We start from the raw sequence: 23,156 nt of genomic DNA, 5'->3' as shown, positions 1-23,156 counted from the left end.
GGAGATATGAGGATGATGATGAGGGGTGCTGTGATACTCCTTGATAAAGGACCGGTGGGTCCGAAACACGTAGGAGGTTCCTGTCTTTGTCCCCAAGGGGGTACACTTGTCTCTCACCATGCACCAATAAAGGAAAGCTTTTTACTCCACACCTGGCTCCTTGGCTGTGCGCCATTTGTTTTTGTTTTTTTTGTTTTTTCTTCGTGCTGGGAGAGAGATGATGATGATGATGATGATGATGATAGGTGCTGGAGGAGAGATGATAATGATTTTGATTTTACCCGTGCGGCCCAAATTTTTTTTCCTTGGAGCAGTTCGGCCCTTCTCACTTTACGAGTTGATCAGGCCTGATTTAAGAGATCTCCTTTTGCCCTTGTTAAAGCTGTTCTTGCTTTTACACTCCGATGCTTCATTCAGCAGATATAAGCGAAATATTAAGTGTCCGGGAGGTTAAAATGGAGTTCTCCTGAGACCCCAAGAACAGTCAGGCGCTAGAGGTTCTGAAAATCATGATTTATAACACTAGAAAAAAAAACATTAAATAAAGGAGCAGGACATGCTCAGGGGCAGCATATGAATATTATAGGCGTTAAACACATCCAGGCTTCTTGGAGGGGGGGGGGGGGGGGGGATTGATGGTTTAAATCTGCAAATGATGGATGTTTTCTGTCACCTTCCGTTTCCAATGCTGCACCGGAGGGAATATAGCTGCCACGCACAGCATTCACCGTATGTGTCCTGTGACTGAATCTGACTGATACATGAGGTGTCCTTAATAATAACTACAAACAGAACGTGTCACCTGGGCAGCAGGTAAACAGAAGAACAACAGAGCAGAGAACCATGAACTGCCTCCTAGAGAGAGCTGCCCCCGTCCCGATACAAACCGAAGAACGGCTTCTGCTGACTCAGGAGTTCTGAGCAACATAGCAGCACGGTATTTCTGCAATGAACCCCAATTTATATGTTGTAATGCAGGGGGGCTCAACTCCAGTCCTCAAGCCCCCTCCAAAAAGGAAAACTTTCAGGATATCGCAGCTTCAGCACAGGTGGCGCAATCAGAGGACTCTGATTGAGCCACGTGTGCTCAGCCAGGGACTGATTGAGCTACCTACGCTGAAGCTGGGATATACTGAAAACCTGACCTGTTGGAGGGGCTTAAGGACTGGAGTTGAACACCCCTACTTTACGGTATGTATGTATATCTTTATGTAGTCAGGAAAAAAGGGATCCAACGCTCTACGGATTTTGTATTAAAGCTAATTTATTTGTGCCACACAATGTTTCGCCCTAGATATGTCTTTATCAAGTGACTAGGCACTTCTAGGTCGAGATCTGATGCATTGTAAGGAACCCCAACCCTCTCTAATAGTACGTCTGCGATCAGATGCATTGCAAGGAACCCCAACCCTCTCTAATAGTACGTCTGCGATCAGATGCATTGCAAGGAACCCCAACCCTCTCTAATAGCGCGTCTGAGATCAGATTCATTGTAAGGAACCCCAACCCTCTCTAATAGTACGTCTGCGATCAGATGCATTGTAAGGAACCCCAACCCTCTCTAATAGCGCGTCTGAGATCAGATGCATTGTAAGGCACCCGAACCCTCTCTAATAGAGCGTCTGAGATCAGATGCTTTATAAATGCTTCTGTATTTGGTACAATTTTCAAATGGCCTGAAAATTGCAGCGAACCCTTTCGGGATGGTTGGGGAACCCTGGTTGAAAAACACTGGTCTAAACTAAACCAACACCATCATTTGAGGAACCCCTCTGGCTAATCTACTTCAGTCAAGTTTTCAAATTAGATTTGTGATGCGGGAAGTTTTCCATGTCTTGGTGTGCCGTTTTAATTAACCCCATGGCTGCCAGAGAGCAGCCTGTAAAGCACTGCGAATGGTTTTGTGTCTATTTTTGAACAAAGCGCAACAGCAATTAAACACATTAAAACTGAAATACTGAGATACAAAGAACAAGCAACAGCAGCAAACAGACAGAGCACAGCGGGTTCATTACGGGAGTGTAAAGTGAGAATCCTATCAGAAGTACACGCTGTGGATACACTACATGCCAGGCTGGAGAGACAGAATGTGCATTTCAATGCCATGTAACAGCGGATATCTACCTTATTCTGCTTATATACAGTAATAATAATAAAAGGGGTGTTGGGCCGAGCACGCGCATTTTAAGTGAAACTTCTTTGTTTTTTGTCACAAAAATTGTATTTGTTATGGTGATGTTTTTCATAAAAAATTTAAACAATTTCAGTGACAAAACGCAAAGAAATTTGACTTAGAACGTGCGTGCTCGGCACCCGCCCCCTCTGTTTTAGCTATTTGCCCTTCTATATTTATACAACCTGTGAATTCCTTGTGTGTGTTCATGTCTGTGTATTTGCGGTTCGGCTCAGAAGTACACTAGGCCACTTTAACCCCTTCAATGTCCTAAAAAAAATATATATACCACCCCCGGGGGCTCATACTACGTACGTCATTGTCCTCTGCTCATTTGTTAGGGGCTGTATGCGAACAGCACCCCAAGAGACTGACAGAAATGCATCACATGATCGCTCCGAAGAGCGGTCACATGATGCGGAATCGCCGAAGTGGTGGGGGCCGAAACATTGGGATTTGTTTACCTGATGGATCAATAAATCCTTTGTGCTGGTACTTTGATATCTTACCCCATATAAAATAATATATATATATATATACATATATATCACGCACGCGCGCGCACACACACACACACACACACACGGTCCTCGCTACCTTGCATTCCACTTTACGACGAATGTCATATCCGGCGCCTTACAATACATTCCAATTCGCCATTTTCCAATGTCAGAACGCCTTATCCGACGCCACAACGCCTTATCTGGCGCTCACCGCCGATCATGACGTGGGGTTCACTTCACGGCGCTTTCACTATCCAACGCTAGTTCATATACACACAATTCACTGATTCACCAAAACTGGGCAATTTAATCTTGAAGTTATAGGCATTTTAATACAAGGTCTGATTCATCAACATGAATACGTCCATGCATCAGACGTCCAAAATACAGGCGCAGTCCCACTTAGAAATCAAAGGGAACATGGAATCTGGTCCCATGATGTGAGCCTGAGTGTAACTCATACATTTAGTAGGTACTGGAGATGATGACGCGGGTAGCACACTAGTACTGAGTATATCTACAACACATTAACTGTTGGGGTTTTATGACCACTCAATGTTCATCAGCTGTGGCGTGGCTCCTACTCGCTTATCTAAACGTGGGCGAGTCAGTGGCACGGCTGCGTGACCCTCCTCACTGCCCGCCCGTCACGGGGGTTAAACTTTACCGTACGTTTTGTAAAACCTATAAAAAAAACCCCACTAAAAATAACATAATAATAAAAATGGCAGCTTTTTAATGAAGGGAGAAGGAGGGTTTACTTTTACTCTATTACACCACCCACCTCGCACACTAAGTGCTCCCATAAATAGGCAGAGGGTGAGTGACATTATAGATGTGTAAGGATGTGCATATATTAAAGGTTCCGCGCTGTCAATTACATAGGCAGCGCCATATTGTCCCTGTTTGCCAGCGAAGTTACTGCGTACCAGTTGGGCTGCGCATGCGCGAGGGAAGCGCGCGAAGGGGTTGAACTATGAACTCTGATGGTGAGAAGGTCAGCTGAGGCTGAGGACCAATGGGATGCGAGACTGTGTATGCAGGAACCGGATGCGTGTGGGCGGTGGGGCAGAGCAGCAAGGGAGGTGAAGGAGGAGGTTGGCGGAACCTCGGGTGCGAGAGCAGAGGGTCAGTGACCCGTCTGCTTAGGTAGGATATGCCCACAGCCCCAGGAGTCTTTCCCCCCCGCCATCGTAGGGTGCTGTATTTGTAAGGACGCCCATAGTCGTCAGGGACGTTTCCCTTTAGTGAGGTTCATATGCGGAGCTGCGGAGTTGCGGCCGCCATCTTGGATTTTCCCCGTCTGATGGTGCTGCAGAAGGGAGAGACGGCGCAAGGCTGGATTATCACTGGGGCCCTGTGGAGTGTCAAGGTCATCGTAGTGACCGGAAGGTATCCTTGTCTACACGTGCACCTACACCGGTCACCAGGCGCTGATCCCGCCTCCCACTAACTAATTGGGTTTCCTAAGAGAATTGCATATGGTACTATACTTTACTGGTTATGAGACATACTCCTAAGGAGAGCGGCAGAGTTGCTTATGTACAGGACACTATCCCAATAAGGTGTGGCCGAGCCACGTTGTGTGTGTGTATGCAAATGTTATATGATAAGTCTGCATATCATTTGTTATTGTGTGATATAAAAAGGTTGCTGTTGCATACTGCTGTTGTTAGGTTCTTGCTCAGGGCATAATCTCTATAATGGGGATCCTGGGTAAGTGGAGGCGCTGCACCACAAGTGATAAAGGTATACCCCCAGGCTCCCAATATGCGGAGGCTCAGAGCTCCTGAAGCCACAGGTTTATGCACCGTAGTCCCTTAGTTCAGACGTTCACAAAAAGGGCTACATTTGGAGGCGCTGCTGAGATCTTAGACCTGGGGTGCCCCCACATTTTTTTTTTGTCTCTATTGTGCAACCAACCCACATCATGTCGGTGCCCTCGGCGCTCGAGGTGCGCAAGTGGGCCCAACGGCGCGGGATCCCCTTGAACCGTGTTTTCGCGCTGGGCCATGTCCCCGCCATGATCTCGTTAGGCACAGTGACCGAACAGGTCCGAAAGCTTCCTCTCCTGGACAATGCCCAAGTACAAGACCACTTTTATGACCATGACCAGACCTGGCGCCGGATCTTGTATGCCACTGAACAAGATATATGCCCCGAGGCTTTGCCCCATATACTGCTGCTGCCCGAGGCTCCGGGGGTGCGCTGCCCCCTAGTCCAGGCGGACACCTCTGCGCCCCTGGCCACCTCTACCCCTAGGAGAGAATATGCTCCCACCACAGGTGCCGCGACGGGAGGCCCCGACCACTTCCCTGACAGTGGCCTGCACCCTCGTTGGCCAGCCACCCTGAGCCTAGGCTCGTCGTCCACCCCGTCCGGCCTGCGGGCTGGCCTCAACCGCCTTAGCGTATCAAGATTGGACGCTTACCCTGCAGTCGGGGACAGCTTACCAGGAGACACCTCTATTCCCGCCATAGCCGCCGCTATCCACAACACCACCCAGTCGCTCCAGTACAGGAAGTTAAAAGCCTTCTCCGGCGAGAAACCCACGCCTCCAGGGGAAGTAGGGATAGAGGACTGGTTGGATCATACCGAACAGGTACTGCCTGAATGGACCTGCACGGACGCGGTCCGCAGACAACGCATAGTTGAGTGCTTACGGCCCCCCGCGTCCCATATGGTGCACTACTACCGAGATGACAATCCGGAAGCTGACGCGGCCGATCTTATCTACTGCCTGACCAAGGCCTATGGAGCCCCGGTGGACACGTACACGTTGATGTCCAAATTTCATGCGTTAACCCAGAAAGAGGGAGAAATGGTGTCCGATTTTCTCAGACGATTGCACCTGGACCTCTGGAATCTGGTGAGGAAAGGCGTATTACCAAGGATAGAAGCTAACGGACTACGCACCACTCAGCTGTTGCGGGGCCTCTTACCCCTACACCCCGTGTCGGTGCGGGTCAGTAGCTGCCTAACGCCTGGACAAGCGTTGTCGTTTCACGACCTAATGGACCGGGTTCAAGCGCATGAGACGGTGCTGCTGGGGCGTGACCTAGCCACCGGGAAGAAGCCCCAGCTCGGAGGTAAGGAGGCCAAGAAAGTGGAACCCAAAACCGATGCGCCTGAATCTGGGGACCCTGACCCCGAGGATGCCCCCACCCCCGTGACACCCAGACCTCGTCCCCCGACCAGGCGGAGCCCCCCCACCAGGAGAGACGAGGCTTACCTCAGCCAAATACAGTGTTATGCCTGTGGAAAGATGGGACACTTGCGGGCCCACTGCCCCACCTCACGAAGAACGTCGTCCCGACCGGCGCATTCAATGCCGTGCCAACCCCTGAAGGATGACCAGGCATCACCGCCTCCTCAGGGCTCCCGAATCGGCCCCGCCTCCATTATTCGCGTAGTTATCGAAGGCATCTACGCCGCCGCATTGTTGGACACGGGATCCCAAGTAACGATCGTATACCGGCCCTTCTACGACCAACACCTACATCAACTACCGTTGCTATCGGCGGATGCCCTGCGGCTACGGGGACTGAGTCATGAAGATTACCCCATAGACGGAGTAGTCAAGGTGCAGTTAGATATTCTCCAGCTGAATACTGGTAAACATCACCCCATGGAAGTGGAGGCCCTAGTGTGCCCCGAGCCGCAGGACCACCCCAGCGCCCCAATCATCTTGGGGACCAACGCTGACATTGTGCGCGCGGTATTCCGCCAGTTTTTGCAGGAAGCAGGAGAAGCCCCACTGCTGGCCCTGGCGGCCTGTCCCGCCCTTCAAGAGGTCTGCGGTAAAATTGCGACCGAGGAAGAGCATGGTGTCCTCTACAGTCAAGAATGGGGACTGACCCAGATTCCCCCGGGGGAAGGACGAATGATGGTCGCCGCTTGCCATTACCCCCGTCGACGGTCGGAGGATCAGCTCTTCACCTTGGAGAGTGTGGCCCAGGACGAACAACGTTTGGGCTACAAGGTACTAACCTCGGTCAAGGAATGGCCCGGGAAGATCCCGAAGCGCACCTGGGTATATGTGCAGAATATATCCCCGTACCCGATGACTATTGACCGGCGACAGACGCTAGGGAGGATATACCCGGTAACTTCCGAGGAGGAGGCCTCGACGGAACTAGCTAGGAGCTCGCCGGCTACCATAGCGCCGGCATTGGAATTTGACTTTGGCGACTCGCCCCTCCCGGATGAGTGGAGGAAGAGGCTACAGGATGAGCTACACGACCGAAGGGGGGTGTTCTCCACTGGTGACATGGATGTGGGGTGCAGTCGCAGTGCCCACCATACCATCCGACTGAGCGACGCCACCCCCTTCCGGGAGCGCTCCCGCCGGCTTGCCTCCAAGGATGCTGACGAAGTGAGGGGATTAATCGACGAGATGAAAACGGCTGGCATCGTGCGGGAATCTCGGAGCCCGTACGCCTCACCCATTGTGGTAGTCCGCAAGAAGAACGGGACGGTCCGTCTATGTGTGGATTACAGAACGCTGAATAACCGTACTATCCCCGACCAGTATACACTGCCCCGAATCGAGGACCTCCTGAATGCATTGACCGGGAGTAAATGGTTCAGTGTGCTCGACCTCAGGTCCGGGTATTATCAAGTGCCCATGGGCCCGGAAGACCAAGAAAAAACGGCCTTCATCTGTCCTTTAGGGTTTTACCAGTTTACCCGCATGCCTCAAGGGATCTGCGGTGCCCCGGCCACGTTCCAGAGACTAATGGAAAAAACCCTCGGAGACCTTAACCCGCGAGAGTGCTTAGTGTACCTGGACGACATTATTGTGTTTGGGCGGACGCTGGAAGAGCATTCCGAGAGACTGATGAAGGTGCTGGATAGGCTTGAGGGGGAGGGCCTAAAACTGTCGCTAGACAAGTGCAAATTCTGTCGGACCTCCGTAACGTATGTGGGCCACATTGTGTCAGCTGATGGGGTGTCCACCGACCCCGGAAAGATCGAGGCGGTGATGAACTGGCCCAGACCTCAAAATGTTCAGGAGCTGCGGTCTTTCTTGGGGTTTTGTGGCTATTATCGGCGGTTCGTGGAGGGGTATTCCAGCAAGGCCAAGAGACTGAATGACCTTCTCAAGGTGCCTCCGGGAGAAACCGGGAGAAAGGGGAGCTCGGCGCAGACACCCTTTGGGAAGACATGGACTGCAGAATGTGAACAGGCCTTCAAACACTTAAAGACCAGCCTCACTCAGGCCCCCGTCTTGGCCTACGCGGATCCTGAGCGAGACTATGTCCTACATGTCGATGCTAGCCTCAGCGGGCTAGGAGCGGTTTTGCATCAGAAGTATGAGACCGGGCTACGTCCAGTGGCCTACGCGAGCCGAAGTTTAACCCCTAGCGAGCAGAATTACCCGGTCCATAAGTTGGAATTTTTGGCGCTAAAATGGGCGGTGGTGGACAAGCTGCATGACTACCTATATGGGGTGCAGTTCGAAGTACGTACGGACAACAACCCCATGACCTATATAAACACGTCTGCCAAATTAGACGCCACGGGACACCGTTGGTTAGCTGCTCTAGCCAACTACAGGTTCAACCTTAAATACAAACCCGGACCCACCAACATAGGTGCCGACGCCCTGTCTCGTCGCCCGGGCCTTCAGTCCACCCCTGATGAGGAAGTTTGGGAAGAGATACCGGGTCCAGGAATTCGTGCCCTCTGCTCCGTGGCTGCGGTAGTCGACGACCACGTAGCATTCTCAGAATTGCGGATTGTTGACTCGTTGGGATGTAACTCGCGGGCTATCCCCCTGGCCTATCAAGGTCGAGAAGGGATGAACATCACTGAGGATAATATCATCTCGTGGAGGGACCTAGTGCATTATCAAACACAAGACCCCATAGTGGAGTTAGCCCGTCAAGCGGTACAACAAGATAACCCTTCTATACTGAAGCGAGCCCCCGGAGACTTGGTGAAACTCCTGCTAAATGAGTTTGGGAAGTTTGAGATGGACAATTGTTTGCTATATCGGGTGATATCCTATCATAACCATCCCGATCGGCGTCAGTTGTTTTTGCCGGAACGTTTGAGAACCCTAGTCCTCAGGGCCCTTCACGATGACCATGGTCACCTGGGCATTGACAAGACGTTTGGGCTACTACAGGATAGGTTCTATTGGCCGAGAATGAGGGAGTCTGTGGAGCAACATTGCCGGAGGTGTAATCGCTGTTTACAACGAAAGACACTGCCCACCAGGGCGGCTCCCATGGCACACTTGAAAAGCTCGGGTCCAATGGATTTGGTGTGTATGGATTTTCTCTGTATCGAGCCCGACAGTCGGGGAGTTAGTAATGTTCTTGTGATCACTGACCACTACACTAGGTACGCCCAAGCGTTCCCTACGAAAGACCAGAAGGCCGTAACGGTGGCCCGAGTACTATGGGAGAAATATTTCATTCATTATGGACTACCAAATCGTCTTCACTCCGATCAGGGCAGGGATTTTGAGAGTACCCTGATACGGGAGTTGCTCACTCTATTGAACATTGCCAAATCGCGTACTACCCCGTACCACCCCGAAGGGGATGCTCTGCCTGAACGGTTCAATCGCACTCTGTTAGATATGTTAGGAACCTTGACGAGCCCGAAAAAGACGGAGTGGAGTAAACACGTCGAAGCATTGGTACATGCGTATAATTGTACCCGACATGAGTCCACCGGGTATACTCCGTATTTCTTGATGTTCGGAAGAGAAGCCCGTTTACCGGTGGATGTGCGCCTGCGGATATCTACCGATGGGGTATCCAATAGGACGCACTTTCGATATGTCCAGCGACTAAGGGACAGTTTACAGCTGGCCTATAGATTGGCTGAACGGACGACTGCGAAATTGAATGCGGGAAATAAAAGGCGCTACGATCACAAAGTACGTCACAAGGAAATTCACCCCGGAGATGCGGTCCTCTTACGCAACTTAGGTGTTCCTGGGAAGCATAAATTGGCCGACCGGTGGCGGGAGGGTGTGTATGAGGTGGAGTCACAGATGCCTGGTCTTCCTGTGTACCGAATCAAGGATTCTGAAGGCCGCGTAAAGGTGTGGCATAGGAATCATCTGCTTCCCATACCTCAAGTAGGGACGGACGAATTGGAAATTCCAGCCACGCCCATAGATGGAGAAGTTGAACACCCAGAGGATGGCCCAGAGACTGTAAAAATTGCCACCTCTGAGGATCCAATGGAAGGAACCTCTCAAAGGGGCCTTCCGGCCGTGGAGGCATCTCCCGAAGGAGCCACGGGTAAAGAGCCTTTTGGCCCGAACATTGATCAATTGACTCCCGTGAGTCAGCCTCTAGACCCCCAAAGTCCATGTTTTACACCCCAAAGAGACTGTGCTAATGCTGAACACCCCTCAAGGGTAGAGATGGAAATACCAGTTGAGACTGAGCACTCTGCAGAGGAAGATCAACCCCGCCGAAGTCAAAGAAACAGTCAACCTCCCATGCGAATGGCATATGATCAGTTTGGGGCACCCCATTATGAGGCTCAGCAGTGGGCTCGGCATAGGATGCAAGCTGTGATGGTACTGTTTAATGAGATGTGTAACCTAATCTAGGAAGAGAGGGTTGTGTACATAGTTAATATATGTGCTTAGGTAGTCCAGCGGGGACGCTGGATTCTGGGGGGGGGAGAATGTAAGGATGTGCATATATTAAAGGTTCCGCGCTGTCAATTACATAGGCAGCGCCATATTGTCCCTGTTTGCCAGCGAAGTTACTGCGTACCAGTTGGGCTGCGCATGCGCGAGGGAAGCGCGCGAAGGGGTTGAACTATGAACTCTGATGGTGAGAAGGTCAGCTGAGGCTGAGGACCAATGGGATGCGAGACTGTGTATGCAGGAACCGGATGCGTGTGGGCGGTGGGGCAGAGCAGCAAGGGAGGTGAAGGAGGAGGTTGGCGGAACCTCGGGTGCGAGAGCAGAGGGTCAGTGACCCGTCTGCTTAGGTAGGATATGCCCACAGCCCCAGGAGTCTTTCCCCCCCGCCATCGTAGGGTGCTGTATTTGTAAGGACGCCCATAGTCGTCAGGGACGTTTCCCTTTAGTGAGGTTCATATGCGGAGCTGCGGAGTTGCGGCCGCCATCTTGGATTTTCCCCGTCTGATGGTGCTGCAGAAGGGAGAGACGGCGCAAGGCTGGATTATCACTGGGGCCCTGTGGAGTGTCAAGGTCATCGTAGTGACCGGAAGGTATCCTTGTCTACACGTGCACCTACACCGGTCACCAGGCGCTGATCCCGCCTCCCACTAACTAATTGGGTTTCCTAAGAGAATTGCATATGGTACTATACTTTACTGGTTATGAGACATACTCCTAAGGAGAGCGGCAGAGTTGCTTATGTACAGGACACTATCCCAATAAGGTGTGGCCGAGCCACGTTGTGTGTGTGTATGCAAATGTTATATGATAAGTCTGCATATCATTTGTTATTGTGTGATATAAAAAGGTTGCTGTTGCATACTGCTGTTGTTAGGTTCTTGCTCAGGGCATAATCTCTATAATGGGGATCCTGGGTAAGTGGAGGCGCTGCACCACAAGTGATAAAGGTATACCCCCAGGCTCCCAATATGCGGAGGCTCAGAGCTCCTGAAGCCACAGGTTTATGCACCGTAGTCCCTTAGTTCAGACGTTCACAAAAAGGGCTACAGATGTTTAACGCCCTCTGTGCTGAAATGCATCTGCCGATACTGGCACGGAGTGACCATGGCAGCAGCCTTGTTGTGGAGGTGTTGGCTGTGGGGGGACCTGCGTCTGACCTGGGATCTTGGTAACATAGACGTTAAAATACTGATGTGGATGCGCAGAGCCTCATGAAATAGTTAGAAGCCAGGCTTGCGACTCTGTACAACAGCTACAATGTGTTGATATGGATGCGCAAAGAAGATATCATCTGCATTAAATTATTCATTGTATTTCGTACTACGCTTTGTATTTTTTGTACCTCTAGTCTCTCCCCCCCCCCACATCTTATTTAATGTAAGAAGCAATCCAAGGAATATTATACATGTGTGTGTGTGTTTTTTTTAAAATAAATCAGTTGTGTAATATTAGATACTACTTATTACCTTTTTTTCATTGAACTCTTAATGCCATCTTTAAGGAGTTTTAATATACTGAGCATCCTTTGATTTCTATAGCAGGCTTTAGCACACCTCCCCAGCAGTGCAAGATATTTGTAACACTTTCCTGTTTGTGATCATTTATTGCCAATGCTCCCAGCAGTTTGAGCTGCAAACTGTAACAATAGATAATGTTGCATTAGTAATATAACGATACATTGTAGCTGCTGAGTTAGGCTAAGGCCCCGCTCCCAGAGTCAGCGCACCCGCACTGCAGACAGGCGGTGCGCTGACATACACAGACCGCGATATGCGGTCTGTAGGGAGCGGGAGCCGGAGCGGGAGGTGGGCGGGAGTGGGAGGTTTGACAGGGAGGGGGGCGTGGCTTGAGCGGAGGGACCCGCTACTCTCCCCCCCCCTCCCTCCCTCCACGGACTCGGGCTGGAGCTGCTGAGGGTAAGTATTAAACACACGCAGGCAGGCACTCATACACACACACACACACACACGCGCGCGCGCACACGCAGGCACTCACGCACTCAGGCACACACATACACAGACAGGCACGCACGCACGCACTCAGACACACACACAGACAGGCACTCACCTGCTGTCACTCCACACTCCTCCCCGCTCCCCGAAGCCTCTCCTCCTCCCAAAGCCTCCCCTCCCCATTGGCTCACAGCCACACCACGTGACGCGTCAACGCTAGGAAACACCATTCTCTTGTATCCCATAGCGGCTGACGCGCCACAGCGTGTAGTCAGCTGTGCCGCCAGGGGGGACCGGGACCGGCTCGCGAGGATTCCCCTGCTGGTGGGGAACTCGCGACATGGCCGCCCGCGCCAACGAGCGCAGCGGGACCGAGGCCTTACACTGACTGCCTTTCAGTTTAAAATTATTCCTTCAGCCATTTAGTGGGAAGGAGCATTTCTCTAAATCGATCACGGGAGAACTAATTAGTTTACTTACATTCAAGGCTCCTGTTTGCTTCTTCCATTTCAAAAACTTTCATACTATTCTGGATCCAGCTTTGAGACGCCGGGATCGACAGAGGGTGAGCACCAGTCAGGGAATCTTTCATTTACTTTATACAAACGGCAGTGTGCCCCTATTTCGATATATTTTGTCTTTTCAATAAAGGTAATCAAAGGCTGCATATATTAAAACAATTAAAAAAAACTATTTAAACCGCTAGGATCGCCTCTTTAACCTCTTTCTTTTTCTCCCCGATTTTCTTTTTCCCCCTGTATCCCCATATATACCTGAAAACTGAATAAAAATGTAAAGTGAAAATATATATATATTAATTCTGAGATGTACTAAACGGTGAAAGACCTTACAGTGCATATTACCCAATTTGGGTAAATGGTGCAATGGATTATTACTTAACCCCTTCTCTGACTCCCCCTTTGCGCTGCAATGCATTGCTGGCCTCTCTGGTAGCTAAGGGGTATCTGTTAAGTACTATGTCCAATGTAACAGCTTTTAACCAAGTCTGAAGGTTCGCTGAATAGTTCCTCTTCCTACCTACATGCCTCCTTGGGTATATACACAGTACCTCCTTTCCACCTCTCTACTACAGTACTTCATGAAGAACAGACCTTGTGAGGTTTAGAAAACACTGTGTACTAATATTTCATTGGTGGAGCGCCTCTACTTTGGACCACGTCACCCATAGTCTATGATGATTCGATATTCCTCCAAAACCAATGTGGCTACTAGAGTATGAAATGACAACTAGCACTCCAAATTCCAAATCATGGCCTTCATGGGCACCTTCAAGAGTTAGGTGGTAACCCTACTTCTGGGTTTTCGGAGCAGTTAACCCCTCCTCGTGTTCTGCTGTGTTGTACGTGTTCACTAAAATCCCCAGCTAACCTCGTAATGGTTCAGCAGCCTGCGTGACCTCTTTACAAGAACATGTTTTAAGCACATAAGCACTGGTAATCCGTATAAGAACCCAACTAAGCGGATTTCGTTTAGCCATGCCGGTGATGGGAAGAAAGGATTTCTAGGCCCGCGCCACCATTGCAATATTACTTCCTCCAGTAAATCCGACAAGGAACATGTTTAGGATTCAGAGGAAAGTTAAAAAAAAAAAAAAAAGAAGAAATTAATCCAAGCTATTGCAGAGCCAGGATTTGAAACATTACGGGACAAAGCTGGGAGAACTGCAAATCCACTAAATTAGAGAAAAGTGCGCGTAACCCCACTGCTGCCAGAGGAAGAGGCAAAGCATCGCCAATCTGGCAGAGAAGGGATTCATGCTGCCAGCTCACCGGCCTTTGTTTGCATTCCTATTATTTCAGAAGATCCCTTCTTGCCCTTTCCAACTCGGCTTCTATTTTTAAAACCCGATATTTTGTTCAGGTGACATAAACTTTGAATTAGGAACGTCTCCGGGAGGTTAAAATGGTGCTTTCCCCCCCCCCCCCACCGAGCAGAGTGCAGTGTAAAGGTTACCATGGCAACCGCCGACACTAGCGATAAGGAAAATCAGAATTTCGAGGAGAACCCGGGTTTGAAGATGTGCAGTTTATAGGGACTACAGTTTATGAGGCATATGTGGGGCAATTCTGGGGCAAATCCTGTTTTCTCTTTGATACATATGGTGCAATTTTTTGCCCTAGAATTGCACCACTTTTGCCTCAATATATGACCCTACATTCTTCCCAAGCATGGGGCCTCTTGCTTAAACTTTTAGATGATCGGAGGTATGAAGTCATACTCCGTATCACTGTGCACTGCAGCATTCATATTTTCGGTTAATGCCGCGTCGCAGGCACCTCCGGCAGGGAATAGGTTCCCTCTGTTAATCTGCCCTATCATTTAAACCGGATTTTAACCCTGTCCGACTGCACCTTCAAGTGGGAATACATGAAAGAGAGTGCAGTCCCGGTTTAAACGAGAGAGGCCCAGAAGTAAATACTGTATACGCAACGCGCCTCACTGACTGCGCAGGATCACATTGGAGAGGGGGGCAGCTAGTGGGACATGTAAAAAGGTGCAGTAACAGGTGGTGTTGCAGGCATTCTGAGCCAGTCTCCGCAGCACTCTGACCTATAGCTGAGGCGAAACACAGCAATGGAGCATTGACTTTGTCTGCTTCTCACTATCCCAAGCACCAATTCTCTTTATAAGAAACGGTGAATCTCTCCATCTCACCACCAACAAAACCCTACATTAATGCAGGGGTGCGCAAAGTGGGGGGGGGGGGGAGGCGCGGTGATTGCAGAGGCCCCGCGCTCTTCCCCGAGGCATTTAAATGAAGTGCCGGGGGACTGTGCGAGACCCCTGCCACCTCAACTTACCGGGTTTGAGCCGGTATCTGGACGCGTCACCATGGCAACGCGGCGGGGTGATGTGACGCGCCACCATGGTAACGCGCGTCAAATCCACTGCGGGGTCACGTGACATCATATGACCCGCGTCATCATTTGACGCCGGTTCACCGGCAAGGGGGGCACGAAAACTGGGGCTAACAGACAGGGGGGCGCTGCGCAGAAACACTGCGCACCCCTGGATTAATATATGTTGTATTTTATCACAGCTCCTGGCAACACCATTGCTGGTGAACCAACAAATGAGACATATCGGAAGGACACAATCCCCTAATACATTTGCTCACGTAGGCCATTTTTTATTCCCCAACAGGTATACTACACAACAAAGTAAAACACATAAAATGACTAGCGCTGTGTTATACGGTCTCTGCACGTCTCCCAACATCCAACTTAGATTGTAAGACCCTCCCCCCCATCCCGGGCAGATATTTGATTCCCTATTCCTTGAGTGTATGCCTGCGGCACTTATTGTATTACAAACCCCTGTATTCCAATGCCTTTTTTGTTGTAAAGCGATGCATACATTGTTGTTACGATATTAGTAAAAAGGACATTTATTTCAACACACACTCGAACTACTGTATTCTCAACATCTCAGTCCTCAAAAAGACCACCCCAGGTCCAGCTTGGACACCCCCGCATATCATGTGATCGCTTCTCAACGAGGGGGTAAGAAGCCTGACAAACTGGGTGCGGGCGTGGTGTCAATTTCCCATTTACTCTGTAGAAACTCTTTGTGCAGTAGTTACAGCAGCACCTACATGACAACTATTTATATTATATGAGAGCTGGTGGGTATGTTATATAGGTGAATGCAAGGTATGATGATATAATATATACACAGGTCATATATAACATACACAAGTAAACACAATATATTATTAGCCCTGCTTGGAGATGGAGACAAGCAGTTGCCTTTAGCTGCAGGGCTCTTGGGAAATACTTGGTTTAATACTTCCCCAGGAACTGAGGGATGGGCTGGAACAAAGCACTTAGAAAGAGGTACAGTACAGCTGGAGCGGACACGCAGAAATCAATGCGACTTCATTTCCTCACTCTCCCCCGTGCACGCATCCCAGGGGACCCACGTGTCTCAGCAGCTGCACACTTACTTTCTTAACACCAATTTACATGCGCGTTACCAGTCAATCAACTGGAAAAGGAGCCGCCTGGTAGTAAAGGCGCTATCTTGGAAGTGGGAGATTCATTTTCAAGGTCCCTAAGCAAATCATTTGATCCCCCCTTCGCAGTAAAAATTAGAGTGTGAGCTCTTCAGGCAGGGATTTTAATGTGCCTGTAAGTTTTTTTTGGACATTCCTGAGTATGCTTTCAGTGCTTTATAGACAGGTCGTTTTATATACACACACACACACACACACACACACACACACACACACACACACACACACACACACACACACACACACACTCCTTTATGGCCCGAATATAATGCTATGTTTTTTCCCTAAAAATGTCCTTCCGAAAAATTATATGTGTTAGGCCGTACTATATTCGGGCACACACAGACACACACAGACACACACACACACACACACACACACACACACACACACACACACACACACGGTTGTCAGTAAACACATCACAGCCAATTAAGTAATTGCATATATCAGCGATTGCACATGTCATAGGTACATAAAACAGATATACAGGTACTTCCCCCAAAAGCCAAGAGACTGGGGATGAAAACCCAGCACATCCAGGTAAGTGGTCAAAAATACCACACACACTATATCCACACACATCTATATAGCTACATCTATAAATATATCTATCTGCAGTCTATGAGGAAAGCGCAAAACAGAAAGATCCCAATTGTGCAGATATATATATATATATATATATAGGCAATACGATACCGCACGTGGACGAATATCAGAGGCAGCACTCCAGATGGTTAACAAAATTAATGTATTTATTCAACGAGATATCATTCCAACGTTTCGGTCCACAAACGGGACCTTGACAAAGGCGGGGTTGCAGACCTGCCTAAAACATGCAAATGAGCATACAGTTGTATTTGCATATTTGCTTTCCTGTGGAGGGTTTTTGTCACTTTTTTACTCACCATAACTTAACTCAGTATTATGGTATATATATATATATATATATATATATATATATATATATATATATATATATATATATATATATATATATATATATATATATATATATATATATATATATATATATATATATATATATATATATATATCTCCAATGATGTGAAAGCACTCACCCACAACCAGTTTCTTAATTTAAAGCAGCGATATTTCTGTTTCTATTCTTTTATTGCCATACACACGCCGTAGGAGTGTAAATATCATCTGCTTTGTTTCAGAAGCGAAGGTAAATTGCTGTCACTCAATATGCTGTCCCTTGGACAGGGCCCAATGTGGTCTGACAGCTGAGAATTCCCTAGTGTACTAGTAACAATTTATATCCCTGGAAGAGGAGAGGGCTTGTGGTTAAGAGGCTAGCCACTGAAGTGGGAGACCCTGTTTAAAAAAAACCAAATGTTATCTATGTGTGACCTTGAGCAACTTGCTTAGGAGCTTATTTTATACCCACCCAAGCAGTTGGTTGGGCCATTTTCAGATGAATTTCAGCTGAAAACGGCTGGGGATATAGACTGAGCCCCTTAATCTCTATTCGCCAAAATGTAGATACAGTAGTAAGCTCTTTGGCCTAGACGCTGATTATGTTAGTGCTGTTTAGTTAACCATAGTGCAGCATGAACTGGCAAGAAGTAGAGATGGCAAATATGTCAGATTTTCTAATATTTTGACTTTCACCCCCAAAAATTGCTAATTTTTTAATATTCTTACAAGTTTAGGGCATTTTTTAATATTCTCCAGGTTTATAAATTTGTTTATTTTTCTCCCCTAATTTTCCAATATTCTCCCAGTTTCAATATGTTTAAGTTTTTTGTCAAATTTTCCAATATTCTTACATTTTTTTATCTAGTGGTGACTTTAAGAACTCCAAGAAGCTTACAAATATATAAAATAAAAAAAAATAAAAAAAGCGCAATTTTCGCAGCAAATTAACATTTTGGCAAACAATTCACGCATCTCTAGCAAAGAAGGAAAATACATTCTAAGGTTGCATACAAATGATACCTTTGATGAATAACTGATCGTCTAGATACAAATATTTCTGGATCAGCATTATATCAATGAAAGATGTAGAGTAGAGCGCAAACACAGTATTATTTCTGACACACGAGTATTGATCACTCAGACACAGAATAAAACGGTTTGGCTGGGAACTCTGAACTTTCAGAAGCGGAGTACTCTGATTGGCTGGGAACATTGATATTTCAGATATGGAATTATCCGATTGGCTGGGAACAATAAGCTTGGAGAAATTAGACTGTAAGCTCCTCGTGGCAGGGACTCCTCTTCCTTAATGTTACGTTTATGTCTAAAGCACTTATTCCCATGATCTGTTATTTATATTATCTGTCATTTTATATGATTACCCAGTGTATTACTACTGTGAAGCGCTATGTACATTAATGGCGCTATATAAATAAAGACATACAATACAATTGGAATCCTCATATATGGTGCTCTCTGCAACAGGGGTAGCCAACTCCTGTTCTCAAGAGCTCCCACAGGTCAGGTTTTCAGGATATCCCTGCTTCAGCACAGGTGGCTCAATCAGTCGCTTAGTCTTCAACTGAGCCACCTGTGCTGAAGCAGGGATATCCTGAAAACCTGAACTGTTGGGAACTGTACTGGAGTTGGCCACCCCAGCTTTACAACCAGTCACGTTTGAGCTATCGGTCAAACGTTCAGCCATGTTACCTACAGAACATGCATATTTTGAGTACTCCTCCCCGTAGCTTCTTCCTTTTTACTTAAAAAATGCCAACGCCAACGCCAACAACATATTAAATCTATATATTCAATTTAGATGTTTTAAAATGAAAGGGACAAAAGTTGTCTTCCAGTGCTGGAAGATGTCTAGCGGCATAGCACCGCTGAGTAAATATGGGCTTAATTCCTCTGTGATGCTTACAGCCAATTTGTTCTCATTGTGGACATAACAAATCAAAATGTGTAAGCAGCGGCCAGCAGCTAAACACAAAGCCACAAAGCACAAAGCCACCAGCAATAGCCAGCGTCTTCCAGTTTCACCAGAGTGGGGATTTAAATACCTTTTCCTAGGAACACCAAACCCCTGAGACAGAGGAATGGAACGAGCTCAATCTGGTGCAGTGGTTAAGAATCTGTGTCCCCGTCACCAAGCTGGATATGTGCCTGCCGGGCACACAATGGCAACCGTGTCTCAGAAGCCAATAAAAAAGCCACATCATCATTGTGAGATGACACTGCGGCTTCCTATTGGTGACACAAAAAACCCGCTACAAATATCTGAGGAACTGTGGGTTCCAGGATGTTAGGAGACCATGGACAAGCTCGGTTGGGGGAGGGGGATTTGGCCTTGGTTCAGTAAAATATGCCCATTCGGGGGGGAAATGCTGTTATAATCTCACCTCAAGTGCCTGTGCAACTAAAAATCAGATGGTAATCTCTGGAGCAGACACTATTACACGATGTGAAGCTGTACAGTACATATATTAGTTGGCATTTGTTGGCAGTGCATCACATACCAGAGGAACCAGCAATGCCTTGTTAGAGCAGCATATGAGTTTAACTCATGTAATGTTAGTATCCTGAGAATGCCCCTGCTGTTTTTTTTCCCCCTCAATGTATTTTTCTAGTGTTAAAAGAACATCTTTTACGTCATCTCTAGCTTCTGACGTTACCATAGCAACTATTACTGCAACAGGCTCAGGGGAGAGCTTCATTTTACCTTCCCGGACACAATATTTAAAAATATAACATGCCCAAAAAACGACCATCAGTGCATACTGTTGTTTCGTAACACAATGGTAATACATATATTTAGTGTTGTTTGTTTGCCACCTTTATTGCAATATATTTTGTTTAACCATACTCCTCACCCCTACCACACGCAGCAGCTCTTATAACCTGACTCCAAAAGACTGTTCATGGCCCCAAGGTTCAACAAGGAATCCGTCCGCTCCTCCTCCTCTTACCGTCCACCCCACAACTGGAACAACCTACCTGAGACTCTCAAAGCTGCCTCTAGTCTAAGTTCTTCCAAAACTTCAGCTGTTTCACATTTTAATCTTGTCTGTAACTGTTACATACTCCTATAATCATATATTATCTCTAACTGTCCATGAAATGTCTGCAGATTGAATGTTTAACCTCCGTTCATTCTCAATGTAACCTTGTATTGTTATCATAAACTCTGTGCCCAGGACATACTTGAAAGCAAGAGGTAACTTAATGTATTACTTCCTGGTAAAACATTTCATAAATTAAATATATTATACTTGGTTACACCTGACAGTATTAGTGACTTTAACAAATAGAAAAACAAAGATAGCGAAGTTGTCACGTTGTATTACCATATGTACACTGAGCAGGATTTCCCATAGGGCTAAGAAGGCTATAGCCTAGAGTGCCAATTTTTTGGGTGGAGGCAATTTGTTCGTGTGAGCGTTGTGCTTCACCTTTTCCATAGCAGGCTCCCTCCTGTAGTCATGTTGTCGCAACGTCACTTGACGCCGCTTTGCTATGACAACACGATGTCACATGCTGCCGTCACGTAAGTTGCCATGACATGTGACGCGAGTTGCCATGATAACACGGTGTTGTGACGTCGCGCGCAGAGGAGGAGGGCAGCCCCCCAGCAGACAGGCGGCAATAAGCTAAATCTGCCCTTGTGTGTACAGTAATGCCGCCTATTGATTCGTGTAACCATGTCCCACAGTAAGCTCATTGACATAAATGAGCCTAACACAGCCAAAACAGACACAAAGAATACATGGGCCATCAATATTCTAAATGACACCATTTAGCTGGTGGAGTTTTTGTAGCCAAAGGTTCCGGATCCCTAAACAAAGGCAAAATAATGTACAGTACAGGTATGTCTAAAATACAATAAATAACTCGGCTTAAAGAAATAATAATGTGCTAGCAAAATGTATTTATCCCTTTCTTCCACAAATTGTTTGATCTCAAACCAAAAGGTATTGGAAATCACGTACCTCCCCCCCTAATAAACAATATCTTATTTTTAATGATGCTATCACACTTCAATCAGTCGCTGTAATGTTATAAATGATATATAATGTAGAAGGCTGTTCATATGAAAGAAATCACAGTGACACTGCACAGGATAAGGTGAGTTGTGGGGGTTCGCAAAACCACAATACGTTTTTAAAGGATTCTATAGTTCTTAAAAGGTTGGAAACCACTAACATGCATCGTAGGAGCGGCCCAGTGAGTAAAGACATGGCTGCAAACAAGCACACCAAGATTGAACCCTGGTTCAATTCCCAGTGTCAGATCCTTGTGACCTTGAGCAAGTTCAGTTTCTGTTCCTGTGCCTCAGGCACCAAAATGTAAGATTGTAAACTCACCTGGGCAGGGACTGTAACATTTCTGTGGGCTCTGTACGCTACACCAACGGTGCACAAACAGGGGGGCAGGAGATTTGTCTGTGGGGGGCGTGGGCGGTTGCAGAGGCCCCGCGCTCTTCCCCAAGGCATTTAATGTAATGCTGGGGGATCACGTGAGGCCTCAGCAACATGCCACTTACCTTGATTCAGCCGGCTGTGGCATGGCAACGCGGCATCATGGCAACGCGGCATCAAATGACGCCGCGGAGTCATGGCAACGCGGCATCATGGCAACACGGCATCAAATGACGCCGCGGAGTCATTGCATGACTTCACACGACCGGGAAACATGGTAGGAGGGGGCGCAGCGCGAATTTATAGTGAACGTGCGCACTCCTGCTGTACACTATCCTGTAATTGTGAAGCGCTTTGAATCCCATTCTGAGCATTATATAAAAGTTAGCATTATTAGTTCCGGAGACATAGCCAGAGGCAAATATGTCAAACCCTGACATTTTACACAATGATTATTTGTTGATGAGTCAAATTATAAAGGTGACGGAAGCCCCGAAGGAATGGTACCTGAATATAATGGATTCAGCTGCTGTATCAGAAGCTATCCAAACAGCAAATGTGAAAAAACACCCCCTGCAAAATGTGGATGAAAATGTGTGGTGATCACAAAGGTGGCAAAACTGGTTTATCCCCTCTGTTGGCATTAAAGGGTTAGGACTGCTGTAGCTCTCTATTGCAAAGTGGGGGGTGAAAGCATTTCCTTTTGCAGCCATTCTGTAATGTAGGCATATTTAACCGCTTTGTCACTATAGCAGGGGTGGGCTAACTACAGTCCTCAAGGGCCACTGACAAGTCAGGTTTTCAGGATATCCCTGCTTCAGCACAGACGGCTCAATCAGTGGCTCTTCGACTGAGTCACTGATTCAGCCAACTGTGCTGAAGCAGGGATATCCTGAAAACCTGACCTGTTGGTGGCCCTTGAGGACTGGAGTTATCCTACCCTGGCACTAGCGGGTTCTGCAACGCATTGCTACGTCATGCACTGCAGACGCTCCCAGGACCAAAGGGTGTCACTCTCAAATCGCTCGCTAACATTTCCCCCGCTATATGACGCTGTCGCACTACTGAGATATCATTTTTTTCTATACCTACTATGCATCAAAATAAATCAGAAAATAAACACAATGCATTGCATCACTGACACCCAAACTAAACACTTGCAGATAGCAGTATGTGGCTACTGTACACAGTGGAAGATACCTCTAGGACTGCAGATATCTGCGTGCAGAATATACTCAAGGTAGTAATAGGATTTCATTAGCACACAGGCATTTTGCTTGCTCCCCCCCCCCCCCCCCCCGCCTCTCTCTGCTCAGCTGGGGCTTCCAGTGTTCCAGCCAAAGGGAGCATCTGTGAGGACCTCACAAAGGAAAATTACACTCCATGGAAAAAGGAAAGAGATGGGGGATAATACAGCAGCTGTGTCTCTTTAAAGGCAAGATCCACCCTGCAAAGGAAGGTATTAGGTTTCTCAATATCTGAGCATCAGCCCCAAAGAGCACAGA

General features: G+C 47.7%; 1 protein-coding gene across 4 annotated transcripts in view; it reads right to left on the bottom strand.

Moving 5' to 3' along the window:
* Positions 1-23,156, bottom strand: part of MAP3K13 (mitogen-activated protein kinase kinase kinase 13) — a 108,758-nt gene that overhangs the window by 52,000 nt on the left and 33,602 nt on the right. The gene's annotated exons all lie outside the window — the stretch shown is intronic.

The sequence above is a fragment of the Ascaphus truei genome, chromosome 7 (genome assembly GCF_040206685.1).
Source record: "Ascaphus truei isolate aAscTru1 chromosome 7, aAscTru1.hap1, whole genome shotgun sequence".
Lineage (NCBI taxonomy): Eukaryota > Metazoa > Chordata > Amphibia > Anura > Ascaphidae > Ascaphus > Ascaphus truei.
This window is presented reverse-complemented; position numbering and strand designations above follow the sequence as displayed.